Source organism: Saccopteryx leptura, chromosome 2 (assembly GCF_036850995.1).
Source record: "Saccopteryx leptura isolate mSacLep1 chromosome 2, mSacLep1_pri_phased_curated, whole genome shotgun sequence".
NCBI lineage: Eukaryota > Metazoa > Chordata > Mammalia > Chiroptera > Emballonuridae > Saccopteryx > Saccopteryx leptura.
Window position 1 is genome coordinate 302,376,023 of NC_089504.1, and position 13,236 is coordinate 302,389,258.

The window sequence follows — 13,236 nt, forward strand, 5'->3', positions numbered from 1 at the left end:
ATGTGCCCTGGCCGGGAATCAAACCCGGGTCCCTTGCACGCCAGGCCGACACTCTACCGCTGAGCCAACTGGCCAGGGCCTCTCTTCTTACTCTTAATTGTGTTGAGTGCAGAAAACCCCACCATACATATCATCTTAACTTTACACCAAACAAAGAATAGAGGAAACTTGCCCTCAGTCTCTCCGGTGAGCATGAGGGGTAGTGTAAACAATTTAGCACCACAGCTAAACAGCCTTTTGCAACCTAATCAGGCAAGTGAGGTGGCGGGTTGGGCAAACTGTCAGTTTACAGCCAATTCCCCACATCTCTGTCCCCCAAAAATCTAAACTCCAAAAACCCTGCTGGTTTTTTGGTCCCCAACAGGCACATATTTCTCTGGAATACCACATAGGGCGCACCTGGAAATCTTCTAGGGTGCACCAGTGTGCCTTGGCGCACACTTTGAGAACCACTTGAATAGAGCAAATACAATGACTATATATCTCAAAAACTTCGAATGAAGGGAATATTCCCATTTAATTGCTCTTAAGGTAAGCATGCCTTTAATTTTAAGACTGTAGTCTATTTTTTCTTTCAATGTTTGGCTGTTATGCATAAATGTAAACACACATTTTTCTTGGTATATACCAAGGAATGAAAATCACTGCACCAAAGGGTAGGTTTACATTTAATTTTAAATTGTAATACCAAATCATTTTGCAAAATTGGCTGTTTCATCTAACACTTCTGCTAGATGTATATGAGAGTTCCCATTACCTACTCTCTGCTAATCTTCTTATAAGCAGCATGGGGCTGAGTTTTATTCTTTTGCCTGTCTGACATTTTTTTTTTTATTGGAGCACTTTATACATTTGCATTCAATGTAGGTACTGATGTTTTGTGACAGACATCGATAATCTCTCTATTTGCTCAATATGTGTTCCACCAGCTCTTTTTCTGATCCACGTGTCTGTCTGATACTCTGCTCTGTGTCCTTGCCTTTCAGTTTCTTCTTCCCACTTCATTGGGGCCCTGGGGTAAAAGCAGACTAGACTATATTTTTTATAAGCATTCAACTATATAAGTTCAAATCTTTTGTGCATTTTATGTGTAGGCATTTTACATACCTTATGTCATTTTCTTTTAAAAAAACATGAGAGAAAGAGTGAGAGAGAGTGTGTGAGAGAGAGAGGAGGGGTATAGAAAGGGGAGGGGAGAATGAAGAAGAGAATTGGGTAGAGCAGAGAGCAGACAGGAGTTAAGTAAGCTGCAGAGAACCTAAGATAAAGTTTGTTTAAGTTCAAAGTCAAGCATTTTCAAGCATCACAGTACCTTTTTTGGTAGTGTCTGCTCACATCCACTTTCTAGCGCAAAAGATATACATAAAGCTAATAGATTTTATAATCTTACCTAACAAATGGCTATTTCAGTCTCTAATAATATTAAATTATAATTTTATAAATTTTTTCCAATCAGGAAACTATGTATCTGTACACACACAAACACACACATGTGTATGTGTTTATATATAATTTTATGCATATACACATAAAATTTAGAACATATTTTCCTCCACCTTATCTCCTACTTAAAAATTATAATCAAACAAATGAACAAGTCACAAATACCTCTTTTAAGTTCCTTCTTAGATAAAAGATTTCTAATACAAAATTAAAAATTTTAATATACAAGGAAGATTTCAAGAAATCCAAAACATTTTAGATGAATAATATTGACTTTAATTCTTAAAATATTTATTTCATTCACCATGGCAAATGTTAACAAAAATTAAAATATTTACATGAGTTGGGATATGTGATGATATTAAAACCCAATACTTGAAAGTTGTCAACATTAGCCAGAGTAATATGAATGGTTCTTAACATTAGTCAGTTAATATTATTATTTCCACTTTTTATGTTAGTATTATACCTTTATATATTTACTTGTTCTTAGTGTTTAACATAATCATAAAGACAACTAATCAATTTTAACATTACTGTTTGTTTCCTGTGTTGAAAACCTTAGCATTGCCCAGATTTTATGTTACCCTTGACAGTGAAATAGTTAACTCCCATTATAAACTTGATGGGAAAAATTGCAGTTTGCTTTTCTTGTTGAGTGCAGACCCCTATGGGATATTAGAATTCACCAGGGTATTCTTAGAGAATTGCATCAGTCCTAGGTCCAGGAACAGAGCACAAAAACACAGAACAAAGAAATGGCCCTGGTCAGATAGCTCAGTTGTTGGAGCATCATCCCAAAGCGCAGAGGTTGCTGGTTTATTCCCAGTCAGGGCTCATACAGGAGCAGCTCCATGTTACTCTTTACCTGTCTCTCTCTCTTTGTCAAAATCAACATCAGGAAGGCACTAGGGTCCTTGGTCTGGCCCTGTGCCTGGCTTCTTAGAGTACTGCATTGGAGACTCTTACCATGGATATCAATTGTAAAATTATCTTTAATAAAATTCAGGTGATTATGGTAAGACTTTGGTCTAGACTAGAGCCTTCAGCACACCAGTGATATAAGAGGAACCCTATAACACAACAGTTATTGCAATGAATTATAAATAAACAACTAGATAGAAGGAACAAAGGGATTCATCAAGTCTAGTATTTTATTTCAGACCAACAGTGATACAATTTCAAACTGGTGTTGTTAGATTCAAGGAAGTGTGCTGTGGCTGCCAGAGTCTAACTCTTAGAAAAACAGGAGCAGGGAAATGCTGACAAGGTCCCTGTGAGGCCAAGAACAAAGAGTTCAGCACAAAGTTGGGTGAACATCCTGCATTCTATGAGTCAGAGACCCTTATCAGAAGTTTATGTTTGAAATTCTCCACTGAGCTATACCCCCCCCCCCGTTGCTATGCTGCGCGACCTCTCTAGCAAATAGCTAACTGCCACATCTGCTTCTGTAAATGAATGCTTGCTCAGCCTAGATAGCCACCCTATAAAAAGGAGCCATTTTAGAAGCTCGGGGCTGCAGTGCTCCCTTGCATGGGTTGCCTGCAGTCCCTGCGCAGGTTTGCAATAAAACTTATAAAATTCACTTTGGGTTTGCTGTGGTCTGTCTCCTGGGATGTAACACATGGAGGCCCCCAGCGAGATAGGCCATGTAAGACGCCTCCTCACGGAGTGGGCTGCAGCAGACATTGGTAGCTGGCCAGCCTCCGGCAGTTGCCGTTTGGAAACTGAATTTGGCTGATTCGAAACATTTGGAGTCTCGAGACTGTTTGGTAAGGAAGCTTCCTCTTTGAATATTTGGAAACAGAGCTCTGGTTAGAAAAGGGTGTAGTGGAGCAGGTGGGACACCACCTGATTTCTCCCCACCCGGTCGGTCGGGGAATGCAGGATGCTGCCTTCTCCCTTTGGTTTTGGTTTAGAAGTTTTGTTTGTTTTGTGTGCATATTTGGTTTGTTTGTCTGCTTTGCCCATTGCTTCCTCACAGGATTCTTTCGAGAGTCAAGGGCCTCTCTGCTGCCCTAAGGCCTCTTCAGTACTTGCTTGATAACTTTTCTGATTTCTCTCACAGGGCACGAGACTATGGGACTCCTGTTGATTCCGCCACGTTGCAGACTCTTTGTGAACTAGAATGGCCAACTTAAGAGCAGACTGGCCAAACCAAGGATTGCTAGACCCATAGAAAACATAGAGAGTTTAGCGTACTATCACCAGCACCCACCTGCAGGCAGGTGGCACGGTCAGTATGCAGCCCAGTATAGCAGCAGAGGTAGAGAAAGAAAAGGCAGCCAGGCTGCAGCTGGCTGCAGGAGAAGTAGCAGAGAAAAGGAAAAAAAAGAAGAAGCTGCAGGCTCCCCTCACAGTTTCAGGCACTTGCCCCTCCCCCTTGGGCACTGGGAATCCCAGGCACCCTGATTCCCTTTTTTGTATAACAAAGAAACTTCTTTCTTAGCTAAGGGGCTGTGCCACTGCTTAGTCAGGAAAAAGATAACAGTGCAGTAAACTAGAGGTTATCATCACCTTGCTACAGCCCCTGCCCTCCTCTGCTTTGGCTCCAGGAAATCTCCACCTCTATGTGGAGCCAGACCAGAGGAGAAGATTTAGGGAATTATAGGGTTACTATGTCCCTGAGAAAATTGAGAACCTTATGTAAACTAGAATACCCCACTGTTAAGAAAATAAGTTTATAAAATTGTGTGTTTTTTTAGTTTACTACCCCGACCCTTATAATGACTTAATGTTGTAAAGCTCTATAGGTCAAAAAGAGGGTTAGCATCTCTTTGCCAGCTGAAAAGCCACAAAATAGTAACTACATTTTGACCATTCCTTATTTTTCTCTGAAAATCAGTAGTTCATTAGGAATAGTAGTTTATAATCTCTTATTGTAAATCGTACTAAATTTGTACTAATAGTATAGCATATGGAATTGTATAGTTTGTCAAATACAAAGACTTCCTTTTTGTACCAAGGATCTGTTGTTGTAAAAAAAAAACCCCAAAAAAACATTTTCTATGTTAGAAATGTATATGTTATTTCAATAGTCTTTTGTTAATTCTTCTTTTCATTTGCTATTTCATAGCCTGTAATGTTAAAATTTTAGTTTAAATATTAGGGGATATATAATAATTCAGTAATTGTTAATTGTTCAATGTTAGGTCACAAAACCCAGAGTAACAAATATTACTATTGATTGGCTTAATAAAAGAATTCTTAACATAATAGGTAGAAAGGAGAACTCTAGAGACATAATCCTGAACCTCCACCTGATTTACCACCACAGATCAAATCTTTTCTTTCCTCAGTCTAATAGGTTTCTTTAAATACAGGATTTCCAATTTTGCTCTCTTAGTCAAGTCCCTCAGTGAGATCTTCTGAGCATGGCTTTTAAGGTCTATAATGACCAAGGAAGTAACAGAAAATGCAAATAAGGCCCAAAAGAAGTCAGGAAATACCAACTTTTGGCTCCAGCGCCCTAAGGGACTTTATAGCATTTCATCAAGGCCCTGCTCCAGAGTGGAAAGAAAGGTCATTGAACTGAAGCCTGCCAGGCTTCCCGGCCCCACCGGTTGACACACCTGTGCTGTGGAAAGAGGGACATGAGAAGGTAAGCTGCCCCCTTGCTCCATGGAAGGAGGGTTCAGTCTCTTCTAGCCCTGCTCCAGCTATCTGTGACCTGACCTTGCCCAGCATGCTGGGAATTGCCACTGAAGGCCTAAGGACATCGTTCATGAGCCTAAGGTATTTCTTCCAAGTAGCAGATAAGCTAATCTCATTTCTTGTAAACACAAGGTCCATCTACTATGCCTTGCTTGAATATTTAAGTTTTATTTATCCCTCAAAGATCTCTACTGTGGGTATTGACAGTCTGATTTTATTGCTTTATTTAATGTTTAGTATCTCCTTTGTTCCTCTTATCTCAATGCCCCATGCCCATTATAGGCTGGGGCCTGCTGCTAATTCCAGCTAGAAGCAGTGGTCACTAGGACTTAAACTCTAACTGCAAAGTGTAGAAATGTAACACCCTTTCCCTAAGTACTTGTAGGTTTTATAGGTTACTCAGCTCAGCAAACTGTTCAAAGACTGTCCAAGAGGCACTTCTAGCAGTACACCACCCAAGGACTGACTCCCACGTAGACGGGTCCACACACCATGATCCTGACCACTCCCACTACTGCCAAGGTAGAAGGCATACCCACCTGGGTCCACCACAGCCTGCTGAAGCTTGCAGTCCCAGTAGAGACACCTTTGTGGACAGCGAAGACTGACCTCGCCAACCCTTGTAAGCTGACCCTGAGAAGGACAGCATACCCTGCTTCAGCCACAAACCAGAAGTTAACTGGTCCACGCATGGCTAATGCCTAGAGAAACTCACTAAGGACCTCCTTTTAATTAGACTTTGGGGAGGGGGGGTGTAAAGCCAGGAGCCACAGCCAGGGCCACCAACACAGCAGCCCGGCCCATGCAGGTTCGCATTGGATTCGGACAGTCGGTAAAGAAACAACGGAGCCACAAACTGGTGGGCCATAGTCTTTAACTCTAGCTTGCACCCGGCGGGCAAGTAAAAACACACACTGGGCTCCAAAACCCACTCACATTCAGTGCTCACAAAGCCACTGACTTATCCGAGTTTCCTAGAATCAAAGGTTTCTAGCTCACCAGACTTATTCACCTCTGTTCCCCATCTCCTTCCTTCTCCAGCATCAAACTGCACAAACTGGCCTCTCACTCAATACTCTGCCATCTTGGCTGCTTCTCCTGGCCACATGGCCTCTTTCTGCTCTCTGCTCTGCTCCCTCTGCTCTCTCATGCTAATCATCCCAGGAACCAAGAGAGCAAGCTCTCATTCTGCCCCCATTTTATAGTGTAGAAATCCAAACCTTTAATCCAATATACAAAACAGGGAAGTCTCTAATACAAAGACACTTCTCTGAGGCATGATTGGATTGTACCACCCCACATCAAAATGGGTGGGAAAGGCCTAATCCCAAAACCAAGCCCCAGGCTACAAGGATTCTACCTGCCCACAGAGACACACATTAATATCACCTGGGCGACGGCCTCCTCATGGGCAGCACCGTCTTTAAAATAGTGAGCATAATATATTTTATCTGCCCAACAGGGGGAAACTAAGGTAAAGGAAAGTCAAGTAAGTCATCTTAAGGTTTGATGCATGTACTGCTATGAGTCATACAGAAAGGGGGTGTAGGTCCCTTGGCTGAGAGAGAAGCTACAAAGTAAATGAAAATTATATATGTGCTCATAGCTACCACTATAGAATAACCTATGAATATTGGTCATGTGTCCAATAGGCTACTTAGGAAAAGGACACCTCCAAAAAGCAATCTTTATAAGAGAATTACTTATTACTAACTTAGTCCTCGCTGAAGGTTAAGGTTTTTAGGAATTAAGAATTTTGATTAGTTAGAAAGGAACTGTATGGTTTTAATAATAAAAGGTATGAGGTGTAGAGGTACTTTTGAAAAGACAAGGAAAAGGTAAATTGTTGTGAAAGCTAGTTATATATGAATAGTAAAGAAAGTTCATGAAAGTTGAAGGTTTATGTAAGTTGCAGAAGGTTTGTGCAAGTTGTAAGAAGTTAGTACAAAGAAGAAAATACAAGGCAGAAAGAAATTAGTATAAGAATTTATTCTCTTCATCCCCTTAGCTCACTACGTTACTTACTTCTCTTACCGGACCCCTCATTTGGCTTATAGTAGGGGGGTCACCATTAGTCCATATATTATCAACTGCCTCACGCAGTATGTACAAAAGAGAATTCAAGCTGTAAAGCTTGTAGTACTAAGGGCACACTATCAGCATGCCAGCACACACTAGGACCCCTGACCCAATTAACTTATAGCTACAGCTAAAGTAGAAAATTCTCATAAGCCCCAGCCTTATACCATTCTCCCCACTGATGAAGAATCAAGGGTTTGATTTATGCCCAAAAGAGATGGGGGGATGTGAGGTTCAAGGAAATGTGCTGTGGCTGCCAGAGTTTAACTCTTAGAAAAACAGGAGCAGGGAAGTGCTGACAAGGTCCCTGTGAGGCCGAGAACAAAAAGTTCAGCACAAAGTTGGGTGAACATCCTGCATTCTATGAGTCAGAGACCCTTATCAGAAGTTTATGTTTGAAATTCTCCACTGAGCTATACCAGCCCCCGTTGCTATGCTGCGCGCGACCTCTCTAGCGAATAGCTAACTGCCACATCTGCTTCTATATAATGAATGCTTGCTCAGCCTAGATAGCCACCCTATAAAAAGGAGCCATTTTAGAAGCTCGGGGCTGCAGTGCTCCCTTGCATGGGTTGCCTGCAGTCCCTGCGCAGGTTTGCAATAAAACTTATAAAATTCACTTTGGGTTTGCTGTGGTCTGTCTCCTGGGATGTAACAGTGTCACTGACTAAGATTGAGATTATGGCTTGTCATGACCACAGTTCCAAGCACTGTGAGTTGTTTTCAGCCTATTGGTAACACAGCAGGGGTTATTTTCTTATCATTAATTTTAATATTCTTCTCTCTCTTTCTTTACTCTTTGGCCTACTTTGCACAGTGACCTACAGAATGTGTCAACTTCTCAATCTTATTTAGATCATAGACTGAAGCAGGGAGAGAGAACATATTATGTTTAGTCTAAAAAAAGAAAGATTTCCAAATCTTTTAAAGAGATTGGAAACCTGGTGGGTCCAATTTGTATCATTTTACCTTCAAGATGAACAATTGAAGTAAAATAAATTATACATGAGTGCTTGTCCTTCTCCCCTCACCCCATGTGAATACAAGTCTTGTGGAAATATTTTTTACAGTGTAATAAAATATTTTTGTATATTATTGGAAATGTCTTACATAGTAATTTTATATGTAGTTGACAGTTGTCATGTATCCACAGAAAAACTGTGTGACTTGGGAAGGTGTTACCATGTCCTATGTTGTTCCCATGAGGCACAATATTTTACAAATGAGCAGCCTTGTGTTCCAACAAATTTTACTTATGGGGACTGAAATGTGAATATTGTATAATTTTTATGTGCAATGAAATATTCTTCTTTTATTTTTTTCCCAAGCAAGTTTTATTAAAATAAAAACTTTAGCTCATCTTCTATACAAAAACAATGGTGTGCTGGATCTGGCTCATGCATTGGCTGCAATATGCTGACTTCTGTATCAGATGATGGAATTGAAAGCTTGGGCGTATTGTGCTGTTGACTTATGGACTGATTTGTGGACAGAGATGTTCTGACCATTCATGGAAAGTCATTCCCAGACTTTTCCACTAAAACTCACACTGCAGTATGCCAGTGCCTACTTGTAAAAGTAATTCCTTGACAAAACACAGTTAAATAATTTTTGTAAGTTATATAGGTATAATTTGATAGGAATGTAGCTATATTTATGGTCTATATTCTTTACTGATACTAATGTATACTAACATATAATTTATTTTGATTTACAAAGACATATATATATTCTTGTGTCATTAATAATATCATGTAATTAATTCATTAGTCTAAATCATATTATTGTACCTCTGTATCAAGTACTAGAAGAAGGGATTTGCCTGATAACAGAAAACCAATTTGAAAATAACCAGGTGATAATGTTTTATAAAGATAATAGTAGTGGCAATAAAGCATAATAAGAACAGTAACTTCATTTCCTAATCTCTTTGGACCTCAGTATTTCCAACAGTTAAAAAACAAAAATACCTTTCTCATGATTTTATGTAATTTTTTCATAAATAGTGACTTGCTAGAAAGCTGTAAAAGATTATTACTTAAATAAGGCACCTATTTCAAAGTTAAAAATTTGTGAGTTTATTTATATATTATATATGTGTGTGTATGTATTCAATTTTAAGTGAAACATACACAGATGGTTACTAATTCATCCAAAATTTGCAATTAGTTATTAGAAATAGAAGTTTCTTAGAATGTGTGTGTTTGTGGGTGTATGGGTGTTTGGCATAAGATAGATGTGGATATATTCTCATGAAACTTAAATTTATATTTTGAATATATAGTTTCAATAAATTTGCCTAAAAGTCTTTTAAATCTAACTCCTTCTATAAGAAAAGACACATAAAGTTGTACTGGGATTATGACCCAGTTTTTCAAATTAGCATTCATGAAGTTTGGTGGCTGAGTCTTAGCAGAACATATTGAAAATGTAGCTTAAATGGTTTACAACCCTCTCTACTCCTATGTTTTCTAATATCCGCATTCAGAAAGCCCCTAAGGATGCATTTATCTGAATTAAGAGAACCTAAAATCACACAGTTAGGTAGCTGTGTTTTTTTGCTCTGAAGATTTATTGTTATTGAAACAAGTTCATATTTTCTTGATGATTTAAATGATAAAATTAATGCATGTTCATTTATTTAAGGTGGAAACATGGAAAGATATTAAGAAGACAAAAATTCACATGTTGTCCCACTTATTCAAATAAAATCACCATTAATATTTTGGTGAATTTTAGATCCACATATATTTAAACTAGTGAAATGAAAATTTACATAATTTAGCATAGCAATGTTTTTAACTTAACATTATGCCATAATTCTTTTTACAATGCTATTATTACAGGATGTATAAAAATGTGGCAGTCAGGGCTTGATCAGAGGATAAAGTTAGGAGGTATTTATTATAAGAATGTGATCCTATGGAATTGAGAAAGCAAGTCAACCAGTCTGTGTGAAGCTGTTGTTCTGTGTTTAGTGCAAGAGTTTGAAGCCAGCCAGCCATGCGATCTAGAAGAAGAACAGGGGGAGAAGAATAAGCTGGAACCTAGAGGATGACCAGAGACCAATGAGAGTGCACTGGAACCAACATTGTCTTCTCAAGGCCTCCAAACCTTCAACTTTCCTGATGGAGATGACCCGCAGAGAGAAGCAGGTGTCCACCCTCAACAGCAAAATGCACACTTGGCCCCAGAGCTGAAGTTGATGAAGAACCATTGGGAGCAGAAGAAGCTATGGCCTGATTGCTTACCCATGCCAACGGGGTAGGGGGCAGAGGGGACAGCAGATCAGGAGCCATGAGCATGTGTGTAAAACTATTCACTGCCCGCCCCCACTTCCCTGCTATGGGAAAAGAGTATGGATACCACAGGTTGACCTCACCTTCCTAAACTCACTCAAAATGTCCTTTTCAAACTCCTCCTAACTCAAACAAACCTGTGCAGAGAGGTGAATTCTGGGAAACACACATCCAGCTTATTTGGGCACAATATAATTGCACCACAACTATTTTTATCTTAATGCTTAAAAAATAGTTCACGAAGTAGACAGAGTAGAGTTGGTACCACCATATGCAATTATTGACTATTTGGGAATACTGAGATGCCTAACAGTTACATCTCTCTATTATTTTGCATATTGTATCTAAGTATCATGGCACTTGGAATTCGTTAACTGTCAAATCTTCCTGCTTCTCTGCTGTTTAACCTACCTAATCCTACCTTCCTTCCAGTTTGTGCTTAATGTGATTTCAAGGAGTCTTTCTGGAGTTTGTAAACCTGCTGTGTGGCCTTCCACTGGGCTCCCTTAGCCCTCCTAGCATCCTCACTTTTCAGTGTAGTTCTGTCAGCACCCGGATTCTGATGCTGGGTTCTTGACACTTAAGGGCAAAGTATCTCACTTACTATATATTGGATCTTCCATTTTCAGAGGATTTCTTGGCACAAGAAATTATGCTGTTGGCTAAACCTAAAAGAGTTATTGTTGTTTTTCTATTTGCAAAATACACTGATTTTAGCTATCTATCTCAGTTGTCCTCTTCTTCTTTTTCTTCTTCTTTCTTCTCTTTCTTTTGAGAAAGAGAGATGGACAGACAGACAGACAGGAAGGGAGAGAGATGAGAAGCATCAACTTATGGTTATGGCACCTTAGTTATTCATTGATTGCTTTCTCATATGTGCCTTGACTGAGGGGCTCCAGCTGAGCCAGTGACCCCTCGCTCAAGCCAGTTACCTTGGGCTTCAAACCAGTTGTTGGGAAAACAGCTGTGTTAGGCTTGCTCACTCGTTTTCCAGCTGCAAGCACTTAGCACAATTAGAGCATGAGTATGTGGCAGCGCCATGTGTATATAGTCTATGTAAGGCTATGGGTGCTTGTGCTCAAGGCGGATGGCAGATTGTGGATTTCCTGTCTACCACTATGAGGGGTCGTTTTTGCTGTTCATTCACTTCTTTCCCTGAGAAGAGGTTTTCCCCTGCCTATTTGCTCATCCATCATTGCAAGACTTTATTAAATGGTAATGGCCCAATGCTTTCTGGCTCTGCAATTTTTCTACCATCTGCCTGAATCCAATGTGGATCTGCTTGGCCTTGGCCACTGGCATTACACCAGTGACCTTTGGTCCAAAGCCAGTGGCCATCGGGTCATGTCTATGATCCCACGCTCAAGCCAGCGACCTCAGGGATTCGAACCTGGGTCCTCAGTGTCCCAGGTTGATGCTCTATCCACTCTTCCAATACCTGGTCAGATTAGATAGGCTATTATTAAAGTTAATAGCAATTGCTGTGTACCATACTTCAGCTAAGACTTTGAAGATACTCAAGATCAGTGGTTCTCAAAGTGTGCGCCAGGGCACACTGGCACACCCTAGAAGATTTCCAGGTATGCCCTATAGTATTCCAGAGAAATATGTGCCTGTTGGGGACCAAAAACCAATAAGGTTTTGGAGTTTAGATTTTTGGGGGACAGAGGTGTGGGAAATTGGCTGTAAGCTGACAGTCTGCCCAACCCCTCACCTCACTTGCCTGATTAGGTTGCAAAAGGCGGTTTTACTGTGGTGCTGGATTGTTTACACTACCCCCCATGTTCCCCAGAAAGACTGGAGGCAAGTTTCTTCTATCCTTTGTTTGGTGTAAAGTTAAGATGATATGTATGGTGGGGTTTTCTGCACTCAACACAATTAAGAGTAGAAAGAGAGAAATTCTTCAATGTATTGTGAGGAAATGACAGTTTGCCATTCAAATATATGCCCAAACATTGAAGAAATTGCTAGGACACATCAAGTTCATGTTTCTTATAAACACAAGAATGAAAAAACTTAACACATTCATGCCGGGATCTGCTGAATTTAGTAAATCTTACTAAGAATGTATCTATCTATATAAAAAGATAACTTTTTTGTCATTTTTTTATTTGTTAACCCCTCTTTTTTACAAATTTTAAAAGCATAACTCAAAAGATGTAACATAAAAATGTTTTTTAATGTCAGAATAAATTTAATTTTGTTGTATTTATTTTGTTTAATTACCATAAAAACATGCTTGGACTTTATATATTTTTTTCTTTAATATCTGACTTAATTTTATAACATATTTCTCAGAAAGTTGTGTGCCTACAATTATTTGTAAGATTTTAAATATGCCCCGACTTCAAAACGTTTGAGAACCACTGCTCTAGATCATTTATTGTTATTCTTTTGAAAAATATTCATGTGAAATAAATGTTAATATTGATAGGCCATAGTCCCTGATTTATCTGTTACTCAGAGTACTCTTAAGAATAGTACCTTCAATTTAAAGATGGGGAAAGGACAGTGAATAAAGCACAAGCACAAAAAATTTGTTATCTGTTACTACTGTCACTATATTTAAAATGTTCACTTTTGTGCTATTCTAAGTATAGTAAGTATTGCAGCCCTAGGTTTGTGAATGGGTTGGTAGTGAGGGAAGGACAGTGTGTATAATTCATAGAGCTTTCTCATCTCCAAGATATGTAAGATAGCTCCATGTATTACATTTGCTTCTGGTGATTATTTCTGTTTTGCATATTTTTGGTTTTAATTT